Consider the following 25,458-nt stretch of genomic DNA (forward strand, 5'->3'; position numbering starts at 1 on the left):
AGAGTACTTTCGGTTTGATTGCGCGCTGTTCACATTCACTGTATATGATGAATGTGCCACATACATGTTATTAATCAATCAATCAATCAATCAATTTTTTTTATATAGCGCCAAATCACAACAAACAGTTGCCCCAAGGCGCTTTATATTGTAAGGCAAGGCCATACAATAATTATGTAAAACCCCAACGGTCAAAACGACCCCCTGTGAGCAAGCACTTGGCTACAGTGGGAAGGAAAAACTCCCTTTTAACAGGAAGAAACCTCCAGCAGAACCAGGCTCAGGGAGGGGCAGTCTTCTGCTGGGACTGGTTGGGGCTGAGGGAGAGAACTAGGAAAAAGACATGCTGTGGAGGGGAGCAGAGATCGATCACTAATGATTAAATGCAGAGTGGTGCATACAGAGCAAAAAGAGAAAGAAACAGTGCATCATGGGAACCCCCCAGCAGTCTACGTCTATAGCAGCATAACTAAGGGATGGTTCAGGGTCACCTGATCCAGCCCTAACTATAAGCTTTAGCAAAAAGGAAAGTTTTAAGCCTAATCTTAAAAGTAGAGAGGGTGTCTGTCTCCCTGATCTGAATTGGGAGCTGGTTCCACAGGAGAGGAGCCTGAAAGCTGAAGGCTCTGCCTCCCATTCTACTCTTACAAACCCTAGGAACTACAAGTAAGCCTGCAGTCTGAGAGCGAAGCGCTCTATTGGGGTGATATGGTACTACGAGGTCCCTAAGATAAGATGGGACCTGATTATTCAAAACCTTATAAGTAAGAAGAAGAATTTTAAATTCTATTCTAGAATTAACAGGAAGCCAATGAAGAGAGGCCAATATAGGTGAGATATGCTCTCTCCTTCTAGTCCCCGTCAGTACTCTAGCTGCAGCATTTTGAATTAACTGAAGGCTTTTTAGGGAACTTTTAGGACAACCTGATAATAATGAATTACAATAGTCCAGCCTAGAGGAAATAAATGCATGAATTAGTTTTTCAGCATCACTCTGAGACAAGACCTTTCTGATTTTAGAGATATTGCGTAAATGCAAAAAAGCAGTCCTACATATTTGTTTAATATGCGCTTTGAATGACATATCCTGATCAAAAATGACTCCAAGATTTCTCACAGTATTACTAGAGGTCAGGGTAATGCCATCCAGAGTAAGGATCTGGTTAGACACCATGTTTCTAAGATTTGTGGGGCCAAGTACAATAACTTCAGTTTTATCTGAGTTTAAAAGCAGGAAATTAGAGGTCATCCATGTCTTTATGTCTGTAAGACAATCCTGCAGTTTAGCTAATTGGTGTGTGTCCTCTGGCTTCATGGATAGATAAAGCTGGGTATCATCTGCGTAACAATGAAAATTTAAGCAATACCGTCTAATAATACTGCCTAAGGGAAGCATATATAAAGTGAATAAAATTGGTCCTAGCACAGAACCTTGTGGAACTCCATAATTAACTTTAGTCTGTGAAGAAGATTCCCCATTTACATGAACAAATTGTAATCTATTAGACAAATATGATTCAAACCACCGCAGCGCAGTGCCTTTAATACCTATGGCATGCTCTAATCTCTGTAATAAAATTTTATGGTCAACAGTATCAAAAGCAGCACTGAGGTCTAACAGAACAAGCACAGAGATGAGTCCACTGTCCAAGGCCATAAGAAGATCATTTGTAACCTTCACTAATGCTGTTTCTGTACTATGATGAATTCTAAAACCTGACTGAAACTCTTCAAATAGACCATTCCTCTGCAGATGATCAGTTAGCTGTTTTACAACTACCCTTTCAAGAATTTTTGAGAGAAAAGGAAGGTTGGAGATTGGCCTATAATTAGCTAAGATAGCTGGGTCAAGTGATGGCTTTTTAAGTAATGGTTTAATTACTGCCACCTTAAAAGCCTGTGGTACATAGCCAACTAACAAAGATAGATTGATCATATTTAAGATCGAAGCATTAAATAATGGTAGGGCTTCCTTGAGCAGCCTGGTAGGAATGGGGTCTAATAAACATGTTGATGGTTTGGATGAAGTAACTAATGAAAATAACTCAGACAGAACAATCGGAGAGAAAGAGTCTAACCAAATACCGGCATCACTGAAAGCAGCCAAAGATAACGATACGTCTTTGGGATGGTTATGAGTAATTTTTTCTCTAATAGTTAAAATTTTGTTAGCAAAGAAAGTCATGAAGTCATTACTAGTTAAAGTTAATGGAATACTCAGCTCAATAGAGCTCTGACTCTTTGTCAGCCTGGCTACAGTGCTGAAAAGAAACCTGGGGTTGTTCTTATTTTCTTCAATTAGTGATGAGTAGAAAGATGTCCTAGCTTTACGGAGGGCTTTTTTATAGAGCAACAGACTCTTTTTCCAGGCTAAGTGAAGATCTTCTAAATTAGTGAGACGCCATTTCCTCTCCAACTTACGGGTTATCTGCTTTAAGCTACGAGTTTGTGAGTTATACCACGGAGTCAGACACTTCTGATTTAAAGCTCTCTTTTTCAGAGGAGCTACAGCATCCAAAGTTGTCTTCAAAGAGGATGTAAAACTATTGACGAGATACTCTATCTCCCTTACAGAGTTTAGGTAGCTACTCTGCACTGTGTTGTTATATGGCATTAGAGAACATAAAGAAGGAATCATATCCTTAAACCTAGTTACAGCGCTTTCTGAAAGACTTCTAGTGTAATGAAACTTATTCCCTACTGCTGGGTAGTCCATCAGAGTAAATGTAAATGTTATTAAGAAATGATCAGACAGAAGGGAGTTTTCAGGGAATACTGTTAAGTCTTCTATTTCCATACCATAAGTCAGAACAAGATCTAAGATATGATTAAAGTGGTGGGTGGACTCATTTACTTTTTGAGCAAAGCCAATAGAGTCTAATAATAGATTAAATGCAGTGTTGAGGCTGTCATTCTCAGCATCTGTGTGGATGTTAAAATCGCCCACTATAATTATCTTATCTGAGCTAAGCACTAAGTCAGACAAAAGGTCTGAAAATTCACAGAGAAACTCACAGTAACGACCAGGTGGACGATAGATAATAACAAATAAAACTGGTTTTTGGGACTTCCAATTTGGATGGACAAGACTAAGAGTCAAGCTTTCAAATGAATTAAAGCTCTGTCTAGGTTTTTGATTAATTAATAAGCTGGAATGGAAGATTGCTGCTAATCCTCCGCCCCGGCCCGTGCTACGAGCATTCTGACAGTTAGTGTGACTCGGGGGTGTTGACTCATTTAAACTAACATATTCATCCTGCTGTAACCAGGTTTCTGTTAGGCAGAATAAATCAATATGTTGATCAATTATTATATCATTTACCAACAGGGACTTAGAAGAGAGAGACCTAATGTTTAATAGACCACATTTAACTGTTTTAGTCTGTGGTGCAGTTGAAGGTGCTATATTATTTTTTCTTTTGAATTTTTATGATTAAATAGATTTTTGCTGGTTATTGGTAGTCTGGGAGCAAGCACCGTCTCTACGGGGATGGGGTAATGAGGGGATGGCAGGGGGAGAGAAGCTGCAGAGAGGTGTGTAAGACTACAACTCTGCTTCCTGGTCCCAACCCTGGATAGTCACGGTTTGGAGGATTTAAGAAAATTGGCCAGATTTCTAGAAATGAGAGCTGCTCCATCCAAAGTGGGATGGATGCCGTCTCTCCTAACAAGACCAGGTTTTCCCCAGAAGCTTTGCCAATTATCTATGAAGCCCACCTCATTTTTTGGACACCACTCAGACAGCCAGCAATTCAAGGAGAACATGCGGCTAAACATGTCACTCCCGGTCCGATTGGGGAGGGGCCCAGAGAAAACTACAGAGTCCGACATTGTTTTTGCAAAGTTACACACCGATTTAATGTTAATTTTAGTGACCTCCGATTGGCGTAACCGGGTGTCATTACTGCCGACGTGAATTACAATCTTACCAAATTTAAGCTTAGCCTTAGCCAGCAGTTTCAAATTTCCTTCAATGTCGCCTGCTCTGGCCCCCGGAAGACAATTGACTATGGTTGCTGGTGTCGCTAACTTCACATTTCTCAAAACAGAGTCGCCAATAACCAGAGTTTGATCCTCGGCGGGTGTGTCGCCGAGTGGGGAAAAACGGTTAGAGATGTGAACGGGTTGGCGGTGTACACGGGGCTTCTGTTTAGGGCTACGCTTCCTCCTCACAGTCACCCAGTCAGCCTGCTTTCCCGGCTGCTCGGGATCTGCCAGGGGGGAACTAACGGCGGCTAAGCTACCTTGGTCTGCACCGACTACAGGGGCCTGGCTAACTGTAGAATTTTCCACGGTGCGGAGCCGAGTCTCCAATTCGCCCAGCCTGGCCTCCAAAGCTACGAATAAGCTACACTTATTACAAGTACCGTTACTGCTAAAGGAGGCCGAGGAATAACTAAACATTTCACACCCAGAGCAGAAAAGTGCGGGAGAGACAGGAGAAGCCGCCATGCTAAATCGGCTAAGAGCTAGTAGCTATGCTAAGCTAGCGGATTCCTAAAAACACGCAAAGTGAATAATGTGTAAATAATTTATAGGTGATTCAGCAGAAGGAGTGCTTTAGTTAAGGCACGTAAAGATTACACTGGGAAACAAATCGTAATCTAGATAACTAGATCAATCTAACTGCGCAGAGTAAACAGCTAACAGATACAGAAAAACACCGCTGTGCTCCGGAACAGGAAGTGATACAATACCGCAGTGAGAGCCAACCACCAGTAGAGGCCTAAACAGGCGCCTCTCAGCTGAACGCCAGAGAAATACATATCACCATTTCCTTTGCCCTTCCTGGCCGGGGTCCAGTGGAGATGGACATCCATGGCACAACATATTGGCAGGCTTTGCTATGACCGATCAATCTCAGAGCTCAATCAACCACGATCAGATCATTTCAGATGCTGTTTTAATGCCGTCAGAATATGAAGACTGCAATCAGATGACGCATAAACTGCATATAGCTTAAGCTTGGGACTCTGACGTGGGCGGTCGCATCTCCTCCACTCTCCCTTATCTCTCTTCTTTTAACCTTCAAGTCCCTACTCCACCAGACTGTGAATTCCTCAAAACTATATTGGATTCTGGATCTATGATCCGCTCAAAAACGACCTAGTGGTTTGTGACATTGTGGGTTCAGCTTGGGACTCCGACGAGGGTGGTCGAATCTCCTCCACTCTCCCTTATCTCTGCTCTCTGCTTTAACCTTCAAGTCCCTACTTCACCAGACTGTGAATTCCTCAGATTATATTGGATATTGGATCTATTGGACTACTACTGGATTAACCATGGAATTGATCAGCTGGTCTCTGAACGCTATTGACACCATTTTTTCTAGAAGAAGGTCAGGACCAGGGGATCCTGCCTGCCCAGATGGAACGTGTCCTGCACACTATGTGCTCGACTCCTGGAGTTCCTGGCGTGTGGCATACTTGGCGCCTTTCTCCGTTGAGGATGTCGAGGATTTATTCATTTTTGGTCTCATGGTAGCAGGGCTGGTACTTTTTCTCTTATGTGCTGCCCTGATCTACCGGAAAACTGGCAAGATGGCGGCATCAAGAACCATGGGCCCTCGCTTCTCCGTCATGATTAACGAGGTTGGCAAGGCAGTGCATTCTCAGACTGCGTTGACTCTTGAACTCAGACGCAAATTGGATGACACCTTGGAGCTGATGCGTGCCTTGCAGTTGAAGCTGAAGGTTTCGGAGGCTGGTGAATATTCTTAATTCAATATTGGGAATATTCTTAATTCATAATGGGGATATGGCTGTGCGAGTGGAACTGTTAATAGTGTTTTTCACTGCTCAGCTGCAACAGTACAGGCTAGCTAGCATCAAGGTCAATTGCCCACTGTTTACCTCCAGAGGAATTGATCCAGGCTCTGGTGAGATTATTTGGCTCCATTCTTATCTCAACCCACAAGGTCAATAAACTGACAGACTTACACATGGACTGAAGCATGCTCCAGTTTTCTCCTCTCACCTCTTTTCCTGCCCCTCCCTTCTTGTGGCTGGCCTCCGTTCTTTCCCAAGCTGGCAGTCAGCGCGACTTGATAGTTGCAGCAGCTACCAACACACTCAAATTGCCTCAATTGGAAAACAAACTGTTTCAAGTTTAGTGCACATAAACAATGTCAAATGTTTATGTGTTGTCCTAATTCTTATGTGTGCCATTATTACGATAAACAAGTAATAATTGTAGATCAATTGCTGTTTGTATGTGGAATGTGAGTGTGGGAATCTGAAATTTCCCCATTGAGGGATGAATAAAGGCTTATCTAATCTAATCTAAGCTATAGACCACCGTCAGACATGCGTTCTATCTCGATGGTGCCATGAGTGTTTTGAACATGTGCAACACACTTGGGAAAGTTGAGCAAATGGCACCAAATATGTAGATGCTCACAGACTGCTGTCCATTGGTCTTCAGACTGCAAGTCAATATTTCTCGATTGTGGCCGGTTGTGTCATTCTGATGCAATTCGGCCTCAATCGGCGTAAGTGTGATGGGGTATTATTTTTCTTCTCACAGTGAACCTACTGTAGTGTTCAGAATAATAGTAGTGCTATGTGACTAAAAAGATTAATCCAGGTTTTGAGTATATTTCTTATTGTTACATGGGAAACAAGGTACCAGTAGATTCAGTAGATTCTCACAAATCCAACAAGACCAAGCATTCATGATATGCACACTCTTAAGGCTATGAAATTGGGCTACTAGTAAAAAAAAAAAAAGTAGAAAAGGTGTTCACAATAATAGTAGCATCTGCTGTTGATGCTACAAACTCAAAACTATTATGTTCAGACTGCTTTTTTAGCAATCCTGTGAATCGCTAAACTAGTATTTAGTTGTATAACCACAATTTCTCATGATTTCTTCACATCTGCGAGGCATTAATTTTGTTGGTTTGGAACCAAGATTTTGCTCATTTACTAGTGTGCTTGGGGTCATTGTCTTGTTGAAACATCCATTTCAAGGGCATGTCCTCTTCAGCATAAGGCAACATGACCTCTTCAAGTATTCTGACATATCCAAACTGATCCATGATACCTGGTATGTGATATATAGGCCCAGCACCATAGTAGGAGAAACATGCCCATATCATGATGCTTGCACCACCATGCTTCACTGTCTTCACTGTGAACTGTGGCTTGAATTCAGAGTTTGGGGGTCGTCTCACAAACTGTCTGCGGCCCTTGGACCCAAAAAGAACAATTTTACTCTCATCAGTCCAAAAAATATTCCTCTATTTCTCTTTAGGCCAGTTGATGTGTTCTTTGGCAAATTGTAACCTCTTCTGCACATGTCTTTTATTTAACAGAGGGACTTTGCGGGGGATTCTTGCAAATAAATTAGCTTCACACAGGCGTCTTCTAACTGTCACAGCACTTACAGGTAACTCCAGACTGTCTTTGATCATCCTGGAGCTGATCAATGGGTGAGCTTTTGCCATTCTGGTTATTCTTCTATCCATTTTGATGGTTGTTTTCCATTTTCTCCCACACATCTCTGGTTTTTTTGGTCCATTTTAAAGCATTGGAGATCACTGTAGATGAACAGTCGATCATTTTTTGCACCTGCGTATAAGTTTTCCCCTCTCCAATCAACCTTTCAATCAAACTACACTGTTCTTCTGAACAATGTCTTGAATGTCCCATTTTCCTCAGGCTTTCAAAGAGAAAAGCATGTTCAACAGGTGCTGGCTTCATCCTTAAATAGGGGACACCTGATTCACACCTGTTTGTTCCACAAAATTGACGAACTCACTGACTGAATGCTACACTACTATAATTGTGAACACCCGCTTTTCTACTTTTTTTTACTAATAGCCCAATTTCATAGCCTTAAGAGTGTGCATATCATGAATGCTTGGCCTTGTTGGATTTGTGAGAATCTACTGAATCTACTGGTACCTTGTTTCCCATGTAACAATAAGAAATATACTCAAAACCTGGATTAATCTTTTTAGTCACATAGCACTACTATTATTGCCATAGTAGTGCATTGCCATGCCATAGGTATTAAAGGCACTGCGCTGCGGTGGTTTGATTCATATTTATCTAATAGATTACAATTTGTTCATGTTAATGGGGAGTCTTCTTCACAGACTAAGGTTAATTATGGAGTTCCATAAGGTTCTGTGCTAGGACCAATTTTATTCACTTTATACATGTTTCCCTTAGGCAGTATTATTAGAAAAAAAAATAATTATTATAATTAATTATAATTAATTCATTATTATCAGGTTGTCCTAAAAGTTCCCTGAAAAGCCTTCAGTTAATTCAAAATGCTGCAGCTAGAGTACTGATGGGGACTAGAAGGAGAGAGCATATCTCACCCATATTGGCCTCTCTTCATTGGCTTCCTGTTAATTCTAGAATAGAATTTAAAATTCTTCTTCTTACTTATAAGGTTTTGAATAATCAGGTCCCATCTTATCTTAGGGACCTCATAGTACCATATCACCCCAATAGAGCGCTTCGCTCTCAGACTGCAGGCTTACTTGTAGTTCCTAGGGTTTGTAAGAGTAGAATGGGAGGCAAAGCCTTCAGCTTTCAGGCTCCTCTCCTGTGAAACCAGCTCCCAATTCGGATCAGGGAGACAGACACCCTCTCTACTTTTAAGATTAGGCTTAAAACTTTCCTTTTTGCTAAAGCTTATAGTTAGGGCTGGATCAGGTGACCCTTAGTTATGCTGCTATAGACTTAGACTGCTGGGGGGTTCCCATGATGCACTGAGTGTTTCTTTCTCTTTTTGCTCTGTATGCACCACTCTGCATTTAATCATTAGTGATTGATCTCTGCTCTCTTCCACAGCATGTCTTTTTCCTGGCTCTCTCCCTCAGCCCCATCCAGTCTCAGCAGAAGACTGCCCCTCCCTGAGCCTGGTTCTGCTGGAGGTTTCTTCCTGTTAAAAGGGAGTTTTTCCTTCCCACTGTCGCCAAGTGCTTGCTCACAGGGGGTCGTTTTGACCGTTGGGGTTTTTCTGTAATTATTGTATGGCTTTTGCCTTACAATATAAAGCGCCTTGGTGCAACTGTTTGTTGCGATTTGGTGCTATATAAATAAAATTGATTTCATTTGATTTGATTATTCTGAACACTACTGTATGTACTATGGCTCAGTTTGTTTCAAACAACACTCCTGCAGTTTCTCTGTGTTCAGTTTCCCTCAGTGCACTGAGCAATGTACAGGTCTTTCTCCAGTTTACTTTGGTTTTGATGCACACAGGGCAATGTATAGGTCTTCTCTCAGTTGCTTTCTCCCTCACATTCTTCTTTTTTTCTCTGTGGGGTTTTGTTAATTTTTTTTTTTTTTCTCACGTCCTCTTGGTGATCATAATTTCATATTATATTCCTCATGTTTCGGGCTTTGCTGTAATTCTTGGATACTTAGTTTCCTCACGCTCTGGTTCTTCTTTAATAGAAAACATCATTTAAAAGGCACTTCTTTTCACTCCACCCCCCCTCCCCCACCCCCCGCCAGATTGTTGTGTTCCATCCCACTTTCTCGTGCTTTTCTCATCTGCCCTGGTGAGTATTACTGTCATATGTGACCCTTGCTAAGTACTTATGAGTTTTGCCTAAAGGATACTGTTGCTAGGTTTGGACGACCAAAACTAGCAACTCACCTTTTGCCTGAAAACTGATAATCCACCTGATAATCCCTCTGAAAGACTGCTGCCACAAATCTGCCTCACTGTGGACCAAACTGCTGTCATTCTGAGTTATGCCTACCAGACATGAGACTATACATTTGAGACTGTTATTCTTTGTCTCAACGATCCTGTTTACTTGAGTTTTGAATAAACAGGGTTGAACATCACTCACCACAGTCATTTATAGTGATGGCATCTCCAGCCTGGTTTTTGATACATACAACTACAATGTGATGCCAATGTTTCAGCTGGCTGCAGCAGATGAATGGCCTTTTTTTTGGGGGGGGGGGGGGGGGGGGGTTGGGGATGGAACTGGCCAATATGCTGTGTGGTGGATGCAACACCGGTGTGCATGCTCCCATGCTTGACGTGACCTGATCCAATTCATGGTAAAGCCATGAGTTGGATCAGCCAAAGAAGGTTGAACCCTAAAGTGTCCTCATTCTTCTGGCTTCCTCACTTTTGTACATACAACCCCTGGCAAAAATTATGGAATCATTGGCCTCGGAGGATGTTCATTCAGTTGTTTAATTTTGTAGAAAAAAAGCAGATCACAGACATGACACAAAAGTAAAGTCATTTCAAATGGCAACTTTCTGGCTTTAAGAAACACTATAAGAAATCAAGAAAAAAAAGCTTATAGTTAGGGCTGGATCAGGTGACCCTGAACCATCCCTTAGTTATGCTGCTATAGACTTAGACTGCTGGGGGTTTCCCATGATGCACTGTTTCTTTCTCTTTTTGCTCTGTATGCACCACTCTGCATTTAATCATTAGTGATTGATCTCTGCTCCCCTCCACAGCATGTCTTTTTCCTGGTTCTCTCCCTCAGCCCCAACCAGTCCCAGCAGAAGACTGCCCCTCCCTGAGCCTGGTTCTGCTGGAGGTTTCTTCCTGTTAAAAGGGAGTTTTTCCTTCCCACTGTCGCCAAGTGCTTGCTCACAGGGGGTCGTTTTGACCGTTGGGGTTTTTACGTAATTATTGTATGGCCTTGCCTTACAATATAAAGCGCCTTGGGGCAACTGTTTGTTGTGATTTGGCGCTATATAAATAAAATTGATTGATTGATTGACAGTCATTGATGATATGGGGCTGCATGTCATGTAAAGGCACTGGGGAGATGGCTGTCATTACATCATCAATAAATGCACAAGTTTACATTGATATTTTGGACACTTTTCTGATGTTTAAGGATGATGAAATCATTTTTCAAGAAGATAATGCATCTTGCCATACAGCAAAAACTGTGAAAACATTCCTTGCAAAAAGACACATAGGGTCAATTTCATGACATAGGGTTAATGTCAACGAGCAGATGTGATTTGATGCAGGTGTTAGTTTTGGGGATGGAAATTTACAGGGTGATTCCATAATTTATTCCTCAGAATTGAGTGAGTCCATATTTTTTTCCTCTGCTTGGTCTAAAAAAGTAACCATTACTGACTGCCACAATCTTTTTTTCTTGATTTCTTATAGTGTTTCTTAAAGCCAGAAAGTTGCCATTTGAAATGACTTTAGTTTTGTGTCAAGTCTGTGATGTGCTTTTTTTCTAATTAAACAATAGAATGAACAGAATGAACATCCTCCGAGGCCAGTGATTCCATAATTTTTTCCAGGGGTTGTAATACTGGATAAAAGTATGAGGCAGCAGTAAGCAAAAATTGAGTATTACCCAACAAAACCTCTTTCTATTCAATCATATAACTGTGTTTCCTTTACTCAGTTCTGTATAATGGGGCATCCTCTTCATTTCATAGGAAATGCATCTTGTAAAGCATTGCCAGAAGTTAATTTACCATGGCACAAATATCCCACATGGCTCTACCTGGTTTGTTATTATTGTAAATGGCTGTTTGAGGGCTTGACAAAACATAATTTCTCCATACAATCTCTGAGCACAACAGATAGATTTTCCCCTCCAGGAACTGAATAAAGAAAAAGGACATTCAATATGTAATTACCTTCCATACATGGCGTCACAGAGTTGTCAGGAATTCAATACGCACTAGTGACACACGTCGCGTAATGAGAAGAACAATGTTTGTTTGGCTTTGAGAAGGAGGCCAAGAACCGCTTCAGCTGCTCGTCAGGAGAAAGAGGTTTGACTCTGATCTCAGGTTGGGAAACATGTTACCATGCCAACAGCCTCATGTTGGAGTTCACACACACGTTGCTGCTGCCATGCAACATTCGTTGTAAGGAAGTTAGTTGCAACATATTATTTGATTCTTATTAAAGGCATGTGTTGTGTGTTGGGGGGTTTGGCTGGACATTTGGGTGCTGTTTTCTTTTCTTTGCTCTCCAGGTGGTATGCAAACTGTTTTTTTCTGTGGAGAAGGTGCTGGCGGAAGAGTCCTTCACCCTCATCAGAACTATTGGCTGCACCTGTGGAGGATGTTCACGTGCAGGCCTAACAACTTGCAGCACCTGTGGATGATGCTCATGTGCAGACTTAAAGACTTTCAGCTGAAGCAGATAATGAGATGGCGTTCTGTATTTAAGCCATGAGTGATTTGAGCAGAATTGCCAGGAACTGGACCTTGTGACGTTCGGTTGTGAGACGCTGAGGACCGCGCCAGGGTTTGATCATCGTGCCTGTGAAGGAGGACGGGTGAGCGACACATGCTGTCAGCACACATCAATAGGTGATTATCGTCTGAATAATCGTTAATAGTAATTTGGCGTTTTGTTACGCAGTATATTTGAACATTGATGAGAATTGTGCAGTTTGCTTCTCACTGCCGTGGCGTACGGATTGATGATCCTCCACCTGTTGTGAGAAGCTGCTTATTTACATAAGGCTTAAATTCAGACCTGAATGTGTTGCCGTCCTTCACCTTGCCAAGACAGCTGACTATTTATGTTGTACACGAATTATTGCACATGAGGGGGAATAAATTTGTTTCTTGGAACCGCTTTCTGGTTATTTAGCACTGGGCCATTGTCAGATGCTGGTTCGGTTCTCTGACCCGCATCAGCACATAACAGGCATGGTGTTGTGTGGGCCGCCAGAAGAGGAGGTACTGCTGGCCCACCACTAGTGGGCGCCCTGCCTGAAGTGCGGGCTTCAGGCACGAGAGGGCGCTGCCGCCACGGACACAGCCGGGGGCGACAGCTGTCACTCATTATCTCTTGACAGCTGTCACCCATCTACTCTACAGCATCTCACTCCATAAAGACCAGGCGTCATCTCCACCTCGTTGCCGAGATATCGTACTTCTATGGAGGTAATTGTCTCTGCCTGTATTAATTGATTCTAAGAGCTATTGTTTTGCAGCTGTCAACCAGAGGACCGGCGTGGGTCGCGACTGTTTCGTCCTACGTCCGTCAGATAAGTGGTTAAACAGACGCTGCACGAGTGTGTGTTAGAGGTGGAGGTGGCATTCCCACCGTTGTTGTTACGGAGTGTACACACACCCACACTTGACTGTCTTTGTTCTTCGCCAGCAGTACCAGATCCGACAGTCGGGGACGGTGATCACCTGGGAATTCGGGACTTGGCGGCTCCAGTATTCACCAGGTTCAGTGGCGGCGGAAATCGTGTGGTTCTGGCTCTTCTCAGGACAGACGTCTTCTATCCTTGAGCCTGCCCACACGTCACCTTTGTGGATTGACGGTTATCAGATTCTGAGATTGTCTGTGTATTCGTTGTGCACTTTCACAACATTTAATTGTTACTTTTTGGCTCATCTATTGACCGTTCATTTGCGCCCCCTGTTGTGGGTCCATGTCACTACACTTTCACAACACATGGGTATGATTTATTTTGGTCTCAGGCAGTGCAGGTGTTTGGGTGTGAGGGCAGCAGTGGTTGGAGCTGATAAGCTGCTGCTCACAAGTCAGGGTGGTGGAGAGATCACATGTGCCATAAAGACAAAGACAACTGGTACTGTATAAAATCACAGGTAGCCAGCAGAGTGGCAGCACAGGGGCAGCAGAGTGCAACAGGGATTGGCACTCTTGCTTCACAGCAAAAAGGTCTGGGGTTCAAATCCCTGTTCCTTGGTGTGGTTTGCATGTTTGTGTTGTGATACACTGAAGTAAAAGCCTACTTGCATGCAGGATCCAGCCTTGACCTTCCCCTGCCCCTCTACCTCTTGCTCAATCTCTCATCTGTGCCGACCTCTTTTATAAGTGGATACAGACTGATGTCTGATTGAAGATTTATGTAAAGTTTTACACAAGTCCATCAGTGTCTTCATACTGATGCAGGTAATATCAAACAGCTGTGAACAGATGTTTTCCTTGTGTTTACCAGAGGTAAAATATATGTAAAACAAGTTGCATGTTGTTGCATATATAACATTTTTTTACATATGCAAACCACATATGTGGTTTTTCCCAAGCTGTGGCTCAATTTCTCAATATTCTAAATACAAACTGAAAAAAATTACACTTTTTCTCAATTGCTTTGACCTACTTAAACAAACTGCATTCCACTTGGTCTTCCTTCTCAATGCAGCAGAAGTCATCACTTGCAAATGTATTATTTATATATATAAATAACACATTTGCAAGAGCCACCCTTTGAGCCACAGCTTGGGAAAAACTACATACAACACATTGTATATGTAACAAAATGTTAGATATGCAATAACATGCAACTTCATATATATGCAACAACATGCAACTTCATACATGTTATATATGCAGCGAAATTATTTATGCAGCAACATGTAACACATTATATATGCAGAAAAATTATTTTATATGCAGCAACAGGCAACATGTCATATATGCAGCAATTTTTTATATATGCAGCAACATGCAACATGTTATATATGCAGCAAAATTGTTATATATGCAGCAACAGGCAACATGTTATATATGCAGCGAAATTATTTATGCAGCAACATGCAACCCGTTATATATGCAGCAACATGTAACACATTATATATGCAGCAAAACTGTTATATATGCAGCAACAGGCAACATGTTATATATGCAGCAAAAGTTTTATATATGCAGCAACATGCAACACATTATATATGCAACAACATGCAACATGTTACATATGCAACAACATGCAGCATATATATGCGGCAGAATTGTTATATATGCAGCACTATGCAACACGTTATATATGCAGTAAAACTGTTATATATGCAGCAACATGCAACACATTATACATGCAGCAACATGTAACACGCTATATATGCAACAACATGTAACATGTTATACATGCAGGAACATGTAACAGTCATGATTTGCCCCTGCTCTGTCTGTGATCATTATCATTTTCTGTCAGTTTGTCTTTGTTGAGTTCTTTTGTCTGCTTTTTGATCATCTGTTTATTTTGCTTTGCCACAGCTGCTGGTTTTCAGTTCATCACACTTCAACCACATCTTGAGTTTCATTCTGGTTTAGTTTAGCCTTTGATCCACTGTCTTTGATTTTTGTTCATTATTGCTTGTTGTTTTCTGTTTATCACACTCCAGCCACATGTTGAGTTACATTCTTGTTTAGTTTTGATCCACTGTTTTTGTTTGTTTCATGATTGCTTATGTCACTAGCAGGGTTGGGTAGGATTACTTTGAAATGTAATCCAAAATTAATCAGATTACAAGTAATCCAAATGTATGTACATACATACATGTAATCCACATGTATTCTTTCAAAGTAATCTTACCCAACCTTGGTCACTAGTTCGATTTGTCAGGTTTACCACATTAGTCTTGAGTTATATTATTCATGTCAGTTCTGTTCTAGTTTTGGCCTTTGAATTTCTTGATGTCTGCTTTTTTTTCATGGACAAGTATTAATCTTTTCTTGTAAAGAGTCCATATATCCTTTGTCCATTAGTTCTTTCCTGGTGTTGTTATTTTAGTATTGTTAGTTTATGGTTATTAGTTATGTCCATGTTGTCTCTGCACTCCCTTGTCTACACTCCCCATCTCTGCTCTCATATAATCACGCCTAGTTTCATTTGTATCACTGTCTCCCTCTGATCCCTGCACTCTCTTGTCCTGCACTTCCTCATCTCTGTTGGCCACACCCCATTTTGTCTGCCATCTTGTCACTGCACTCTCTTGCCTCACAGTGTCTCATCTTTGTTTGTCCACACCCTCCTCCTGCTCACCACACCTGCTCCAAATCACTTCCTAATTAAACCACTGTGCATTTAAGCCCTGCTACATGTCTCTTGCTTGTTCGTTGATGTTCCTATCTCCGTTCCAGCTCACGTATCTGTGTTCCAAGTTTCTTCCCCTAGTTCCTTGTTGCCGACCGTGCCTGTTTTTCTTGACCTTGCCTTTTGTCTTAGCCTTTGTAACTCTGATTGCCGTGCTTGGATCTCAGCCTGTATTTTTGACGACGCCTTTGTATTACACCTGCCTTACCTTCGCCTCGCTGAACGCCTTGTTGTGTACCAGACCCTCTGCCAGAATTTACAATAACGCCTTTTACATCCTACCACATGCTTGTGAGTCTGCATTGTGCCTCCTCTGCCTCCTGCTGTGTCCAGCTCCCCTGAGAATCATGACAGAACAAACAAGCCAGTACTCTCAACATGAACATGCTACTCTCAAAATGGACGTTACTCTCAACTATGGACAACAGGGACACGGTACTCTCAACACAGACGTGCTACTGTCAACACGGAGATGTTACTCTCAACACGTACAAAACAGACATGCTACTCTCAACACAGACAACACAGACATGCTACTCTCAACACAGAGATCACAGACATGTTACTCTCAACACAGACAACACAGACATGCTACTCTCAACACAGAGATCACAGACATGTTACTCTCAACACAGACAACACAGACATGCTACTCTCAGCACAGAGATCACAGACACGTTACTCTCAACACAGACAACACAGACATGCTACTTTCAACACAGAGATCACAGACATGTTACTCTCAACACAGACAACACAGACATGTTACTCTCAACACAGAGATCACAGACATGCTACTCTCAGCACAGAGATCACAGACATGCTACTCTCAACACAGAGATCAGAGACATGTTACTCTCAGCACAGAGATCACAGACATGTTACTCTCAACACAGACAACACAGACATGCTACCTTCAACACAGAGATCACAGACATGCTACTCTCAGCACAGAGATCACAGACATGTTACTCTCAACACAGACAACACAGACATGCTACCTTCAACACAGAGATCACAGACATGCTACTCTCAGCACAGAGATCACAGACATGTTACTCTCAACACAGACAACACAGACATGCTACTCTCAGCACAGAGATCACAGACATGCTACTCTCAGCACAGAGATCACAGACATGTTACTCTCAACACAGACAACACAGACATGCTACCTTCAACACAGAGATCACAGACATGCTACTCTCAGCACAGAGATCACAGACATGTTACTCTCAACACAGAGATCACAGACATGTTACTCTCAGCACAGAGATCACAGACATGTTACTCTCAACACAGAGATCACAGACATGCTACTCTCAACACAGAGATCACAGACATGTTACTCTCAACACAGAGATCACAGACATGTTACTCTCAACACGGACATGTTACTTTCAACATGTACAACACAGACATGTTACTCTCAAAACAAAAAACACAGACATGCTACGCTCGACACGGACATGCTACTCTCAACACAGATGTTACTCTAAGCACGGGCATGTTACTCGTAACACGGACAACAAGGACGTTACTCTCAACACTGACATGATACTCCCAACAGGGACAACACAGACATGTTAGTCTCAACACGGACATGCCACTCTCAACACGGACAACGAGGACGTTACTCTCAAAAGGGACAACACAGACATGTTACTCTCAACACAGACATCACGGACATGTTACTCTCAAAACGGACAACACAGACATGTTACTCTCAACACAGACATCATGGACATGTTACTCTCAACACAGACACCACGGACATGTTACTCTCAGCTATAGACAACACGGACATGTTACTCTCAAAACGGACATGTTACTGCCAACACGAAAAACTCAGGCATGCTACTTTCAAATATACATTAATCTACTGGTTAGTGATATTGTGATGAAAAGTGCCTCATTTTCATCACGGCAGCAGAAATTCATTCTAATTCATTCCATGATAGCTGCATGAAATTAAAAGTGAAGTGGGGAGGGGGGGGGGTCGGGGGGGTTATGTTAGGGTTGGGGGGAAGAGTAAGATTAGGTTATGGTTAAGGTTAGGGTTGGGGGTAGGAGTAGGGTTAGGAATAGTGAGTTAAAAAAAACCTGTCATGAAATTTTGACTCATTTCATCACGGGAGCACGGGAAAAAAATGTGAGACTGGGCTGGACATTTTACTGTCAACACAGACAACATGGACATGTTAGTCTTAACACGGACATGTTACTCTCAACACGGATGTTACTCTCAACACGGGTGTGTTATTCTCAACACAGACATGCTACTCTCAAAACAGACAACACAGACATGTTACTCTCAACCAGGGGTGGGCACAGTTCCACTAATCTGCTAACTGCTAATTATCGAAGATAATGTTTTCATTATCGGATTAGCTTTTCAGATAACTTTGAAAACCATTATCGGACTATTTATCTTCCAATAATTTTTGGTCCGATAATTGTTAGACCGCTAACGTATTTTTGCAGATGTGGCAAACAAAGCTGAATAGTTACAAACATTTATGAAATCTAAAATCAGTTGAGTACCTATCTATTAAATGTTTTGTAGTAGATGCACAGTTCTACTCTCTTCAGTTCTAAAAAAAAAGCTGGTTCTAAAACAAAGCACTCTATTCTCTGCAAGCAACGATGAAGAAGAAGAAGAAGAACTGATACACTGGCAATATCACCCAAGTCATCCAGAGGCATACAGTTTTAACTTATGGTTAAAATTTTAACCAAACTAATTTTGGACAAGTTATTTAAATTAACGTCACGTCTGAAGTTTTATAAAGTGAAAATATTAGATATATGTTTTAGTTTTAAAATAATGCATTAATTTTGAAGGTTTTAGTGTGGACATGCTGTGCCCAGCAGTGTACAATGGGTAATGCCACTACATTCACGACAGAAGAAATGCGTTTGAGACGCTGCAATCAGGCTCCACATGGACAACAGCATTAAACTCTTTGTATATTGTGCCTAAAACTCTCATGAATATATTCTCTGGGTTTATAGATGTTGTTATTGTGTTTGTTTTATGTAAAAATGCCAGAAGAAGCTCAGGTTGCTTCTCCATTATTTTCAATTGGAATCACTGCAATTGATTCCCGTTTGAGTCCTGTTTATGTCAAACACTGTCTGTCATCTTTGTTCCAGAGTAATATATATAAGATGTCTGAAATTCAATTTGCGTTTATTAAATTCCACGCATCTTAAACGTAGCAGACCTGGATTATCTGGAATTTTGTTTTGGCAAGTTTTCACGGTCTCTACTGCCATCTACTGGCCAGTAGTGTTCATGGCAGTATTCACCCTAAAGCTGGGCAGACACTGTACGATATTTTCAATCATTGTACTCAGCTCCAGCTCAAACTGTACGACAAAACCGCACGATGTAAAAGTTCAGAGCGCGCAATTTATTTTCTCCCGATGCTCTGATGCCATCTGACTAATCACATTGTAAATTCAAAAACCACACGTCGGACTCGTGTTTCCAGAAGCAAGATGTAAACAGAAGCTTTTTTTCAAACTTTATTTACATTTCTTATTTTTACAAAAACTCTCGATGGGAGACATCAAAGTTTATAAAAAACAATACAAGACTTTACATGAGTTGAAGAAACGGGGGAAAAGAAACAGAAGTTGCTCTCCCAAAGAGATGATCACTGTTTATGCTCTCTCCAATTCCGTATTGGTGTTTGCACATGCACAGTGCGAGAGGTTGGACACTTGTAGCACTTCAGCAGCGGGATACCCTCATGTCGGCCGACCAGAATATCAAACAGCTTTGATTTTCATCCAACCATACGATCACAGATCAGGAGGCGGTCGTGAGAGGTTAAACGCAGTTTGTTACTCGATGTATACTACACGATGCAGGACGTGCTATTAAGATGAAAAACGAAGCAATCCAAAAACTTCTCGCATGAGTGAAAAATTGGCTGAAAAAGGGCCAAAACTCACACAGTGTAAGCCCAGCTTAAGTACTGAGTGCCTGGGCACCAGTAGATCATGGCAGTGTTCTATTTGACACCGGTTATATCAGACGGTTATCTAATTACAACTTGGCTTTTTTTTTTTTTTTTTTTGAAAATGCTTTTTTTTACAAATAAAAAAATTGCATATTTTACAAAAGCACATTGATCTGTAAACATCAACACATGACATACCTCACATTAACGTGTTGGTTTACATAGAATAAATGAGTCAACCAACCAATGTTACCGGAGGCACATTTTACCCATAATCCCTTTGACATCTGTCTGTGTTTGCTACAAAACTTCAGAATTAGTGCATTATTCAACATTAAAAGATATATGTTATATTTTAACTTTGTACAAATGACAGAACTGACATTAATGGAGTTATTCTATCAGTATTAACTTTATTTATAAACCAAACCATAAGTCAGCACTGCTTTATTTAGCAAGACCTCCGCCTCATGGTAACGCTGTTATTGAGTAGAGAGTTGAGCGTCGTTGCTGGAAGATACGTAGTAAACAGGAACTTCCAGCAGTGGGCAGGACGCTCAAAGACAGAAGTGCTGACTTAGTGTTGGGTCTGTAGTCACCTTTGATGCTACCAGAAGCGATTGTGGTGTTAAAACTCAAAATCAGCGTGTTAGTAATTGCAAGTGTACCGGAGACAATACTGGAAGTTATTGCTTATCTGTAGCTTCCGATAAATTTGTGGGTGGTTTATCAGTTTAGCTTTATAAAAGACAACTTTTCAGTTAGCTGACTATCTGTTATTGAAGCTAATTTTTTGGTTAGCTGTGCCCACCACTGCTCTCAACACAGAGATTTTGCTCTCAACACGGACATCACGGACATGTTATTCTCGACACAGACATTTTAGTCTCAACACAGACATGTTACTCTCAAAACGGACAACACGGACATGTTACTCTCAACACAGACATTTATTCTCAACACGGACAACACAGACAACACAGATATGTTACTCTTAACACAGACATTTTACTCTCAACACAGACAACACGGACATGTTACTCTCAACACTGACATGTTACTCTCAACATGTACATTTTACTCTCAACACAGACAACACGAACATGTTACACTCAACACGGACATGTTACTCTCAAAATGGACAACACAGACATGTTACTCTCAACACAGACAACATGGACATGTTACTCTCAACACAGGCATTTATTCTCAAAACAGTCAACACAGACATGTTACTTTCAACATGGACAACACAGACATGTTACTCTCAAAACGGACATGTTACTGCCAACACAAAAAACACAGACATGCTACTCTCAACACGGACATGCTACTCTGAACATGGACATGCTACTTTCAACACAATACATGTTACTCTCAACACAGATGTTACTCTCAACATGGCATGTTATTCACAACACGAACATGCTACTCTCAAAACGGACATGTTGCTCTCAACACAGACAACATGGACATGCTACTCTCAACACAGATATGTTTCTTTCAACACAGACAACACAGACATGCTACTCTCAAAACGGACAACACGGACATGTTACTCTCAACATGGAGATGTTACTCTCAACATGGACATCACAGAGATGTTACTCTCGACACGGAGATGTTACTCCCAACACGGACATCACGGACATGTTACTCTCGAAACAGAGATGTTGCTCTCAACACAGACATCACGGACATGCTAATCTTGACACAGACATGTCACTCTCAACACAGACATACTACTCGCAAAACAGACATGTTACTCTCAAAACGGACATGTTGCTCTCAACACGGACATGTTACTCTCAACACGGACATCACCTACATTTTACTCTCAACACGAACATGCTACTCTCAACACTGACATTTATTCTCAACACAGATGTTACTGTCAACACAGATGTTACTCTCAACACGGGTATGTTACTCTCAACATGGACATGCTACTCTCAACACAGATATGTTTCTTTCAACACAGACAACACAGACAGACATGCTACTCTCAAAACGGACAACACGGGCATGTTACTCTCAACACGGACATCACAGACATGTTACTCTCAACACGGACATTTTACTCTCAACACAGATGTTATGTTCAACATGGGCATGTTACTCTCAACATGGACATGCTACTCTCAACACAGATATGTTTCTTTCAACACAGACAACACAGACATGTTACTCTCAACACAGACATGTTACTATCAACACAGACATTTTACTCTCAACACAGACAACACGGATATTTTACTCTCAGAACGGACAACACAGACAACACGGAAAACACGGACATGTTACTGTCAACACGGACATGTCACTCTCAAAACAGACAACCCGGACATTTTACTCTCAACACGGACATGTTACTCTCAACAGGGATGTGCTACTCTCAACACGGACATATTACTCCCAACATGGACAACACGGACATGTTAATCTCAACATGGACAACATAGACATCTTACTCTCAACACGGACAACACAGACATGTTACTCTCAACATGGACAACATAGACATCTTACTCTCAACACGGACAACACAGACATGTTACTCTCAACACAGATGTTACTCTCAACATGGACATGTTACTCTCAACACGGACATACTACTCTCAACATGGACATGTTACTCTCAACACAGACATGTTACTGTCAACATGGACATGTTACTCTCAACGCGGATATGTTACTTTCAACACAGACATGCTACTCTCAACACAGACATGTTACTCTCAACTAGGGCATGCTACTCTCAACACAGGCAACATGGACATTTTACTCTCAACACGGATGTTACTCTCAACATGGACGGTACTCTCAACATGGAGGTTACTCTCAACACAGACATGTTACTCTCAACATGGGCATGTTACTCTCAACATGGACATCACAGACATGTTACTCTCAATGTGGACATGCTACTCTCAATATGGACATGTTACTCTCAACACAAACAACACGGACATGTTACTCTCAACATGGACATGTTACTCTCAACACGTTCATGTTACTCCCAACACAGGCATGTTACTCTCAACATGAACATGTTTCACATTTGTGATGAAAGCGTGAAGACAATGACCTTCTGCGGTATAGGAGATGATTTAAAGCCCGCCAAATTCCCAGCTGTGCTGTTTGTTTATAAGAGCCACACAGACACAGCAGTGGGAGATAAGGAAGAAAAACTGCAGCCTGCACAGTCACAGCACAGAGACGTCTCAAAGTGAAAGAAGCGCTACGCTGTCGCAATATGACAGACAATCCATCAGAAAAATGGAGCCTCTGTCTAAGGCGCCAAGGAGAGGCTGCATGGAATTTTTATAAATAGTTGCACATTTTAAAGGAAATTGGAAGTTGTCAGACACATGCCATGGAAATATTTAGTGAATATCTCCAATAGACGCAGTGTTGGAACATGACTGAAACATTATATCATACAAAGTGGCAGAGCTGAGAGCCTGTCTGGAAACGTGTTTCAGTGATTGAAGCTCCTGCTACACTGAGCCCAGTCTCTTCACAGCCCAGTAAGTGTCAAGGTGCCTCGGCGAATCAACGCATTTCCATAACATCTACCAACCTTCCTTGCACATTTTCTTTTTGCGTCTGACACTAAATATTTGTTACTGTGTGTTTGTGAAGACGACTGACATTCAGATCCCTCACTGCACTCATCCCACACCAACTTTGGGCATGTTGGTTATAAATTTGGTCTCCTTGTTGACTGCATGGTGAGGAATGGCAGAGGTTTGAGCTGGGAGTTGGACTCGTTTAACAATGACAATTCCCTTATAGAGTCGTCACCTTATCTAGTTCCTGCTACCGTCAGACCATACAGCAGGTGGCCACTCCCACGACCTCCAAAAACAAAACAAAACAGAAAGTCACACCCTACACCTGCACATGATAGTTAGTGCCCCCTAAATTATTCTGGGACCAATCTGGAAACCCACTGGTTTATAACTGTGATGTTATAACATGACTGATACCACTGGTTCCCAAAGTGAGGGACACTATTGCAGGAGGAATGCAGCAGGGAAAATGAATGAGGATCAGTTTGTTGCTGTAGGACTTTTGTGCATCATTTATTCGCTTGCATTGCTTGTTTATGATACATGAAGCAACTGCAACAGTTAAAATGCTGAACAAAATATTGAACGCATTTTTATAGATGTGTGTGCAGTTTTGGAAAGCCTTTTGGGCTGGAAAACATCAGCTGTATCTGGCCACACTAATGAGGCACGCAATAGAATAACTAGATCCAACAAATGTTTCATTTCAAAAGACCTGCACACTCTACAGAGCTGTGGATTTACAAGAAAACAAATGTCTAACTGTATCTGAGGGGAAGCCTTGTGGATTTAAAACAGTGGTGAAAAACCACAAACCTTCAATCATTCAACAAGGGTATTTTGTCAGGTAATGATTCAGTATTCAGTGTAAATAGAAATAGTAGTAGTAATAGTAGAAATAATCTGTTTTTATCAAAAGACTAATATGTCTCAACTGAAATGAGACTAAAATACATTCAGTTCTCTTTTGACTAAAACTACACTAAAATTAACAGGCATTTAGTCAACTAAAACGTCACTAAATAAAATGATATGTGAATCACTAAATATGCCAAATGTGTGTGTGTATATTATAGAGAGAGAGAGAGAGAGAGAGAGAGAGAGAGAGAGAGAGAGAGAGAGAGAGAGAGAGAGAGAGAGAGAGAGAAAATAAGTATTTGAACACCCTGTGGTTTTGCACGTTCTCCCACTTAGAAATCATGGAGGGGTCTGAAATTTTCATCTTAGGTGCATGTCTACTGTGAGAGACAATCTAAAAAAAAAATCTGGAAATCACAATGTATGATTTTTTTAATAATTTATTTGTATGTTACTGCTGCAAATAAGTATTTGAGCACCTGTGAAAATCAATGTTAATATTTGGTACAGTTTTTTGGTACAGGCCTTTGTTTGTAATTACAGAGGTCAGACGTTTCCTGTAGTTTTTCACCTAGTTTACACACACTGCAGCAGGGATTTTGGTCCACTCCTCCATACAGATCTTCTCTAGATCTTTCAGGTTTAGAGTTTCAGCTCCCTCCAAAGATTTTCTATTGAGTTCAGGTCTGGAGACTGGCCAGGCCACTCCAGGACCTTGAAATGGTTCTTACGGAGCCCCTCCTTAGTTGCCCTGGCTGTGTGTTTGGGGTCATTGTCATGCTGGAAGACCCAACCATGACCCATCTTCAATGTTCTTACTGAGGGAAGGGGCCTGGACATGTGCTGGCTTGAGCAGGGGGACCTTGCTGCCCTGCAGGATTTTAAACCATGACAGCATCATGTGTTACTAATGTAATCTTTGTGACTGTGGTCTCAGCTCTCTTCAGGTCATTGACCAGGTCCTCCTGTGTAGTTCTGAGCTTTCTCAGAATCATCCTTACCCCACAAAGTGAGATCTTGCATGGAATCCCAGACCGAGGGAGATTGACAGTCATCTTGTGTTTCTTCCACTTTCTAATAAATAATCATAACAGTTGTTGTCTTCTACCAAGCTGCTTGCCTGTTGTCCTGTAGTCCATCCCAGCCTTGTGCAGGTCTACAGTTTTGTCCCTGGTGTCCTTAGACAGCTCTTTGGTCTTGGCTATGGTGGACAGGTTGGAGTGTGAGTGATTGAGTGTGTGAACAGGTGTCTTTTATACAGGTAACAAGTTCA

Source organism: Thalassophryne amazonica, chromosome 20 (assembly GCF_902500255.1).
Source record: "Thalassophryne amazonica chromosome 20, fThaAma1.1, whole genome shotgun sequence".
Taxonomy (NCBI): domain Eukaryota; kingdom Metazoa; phylum Chordata; class Actinopteri; order Batrachoidiformes; family Batrachoididae; genus Thalassophryne; species Thalassophryne amazonica.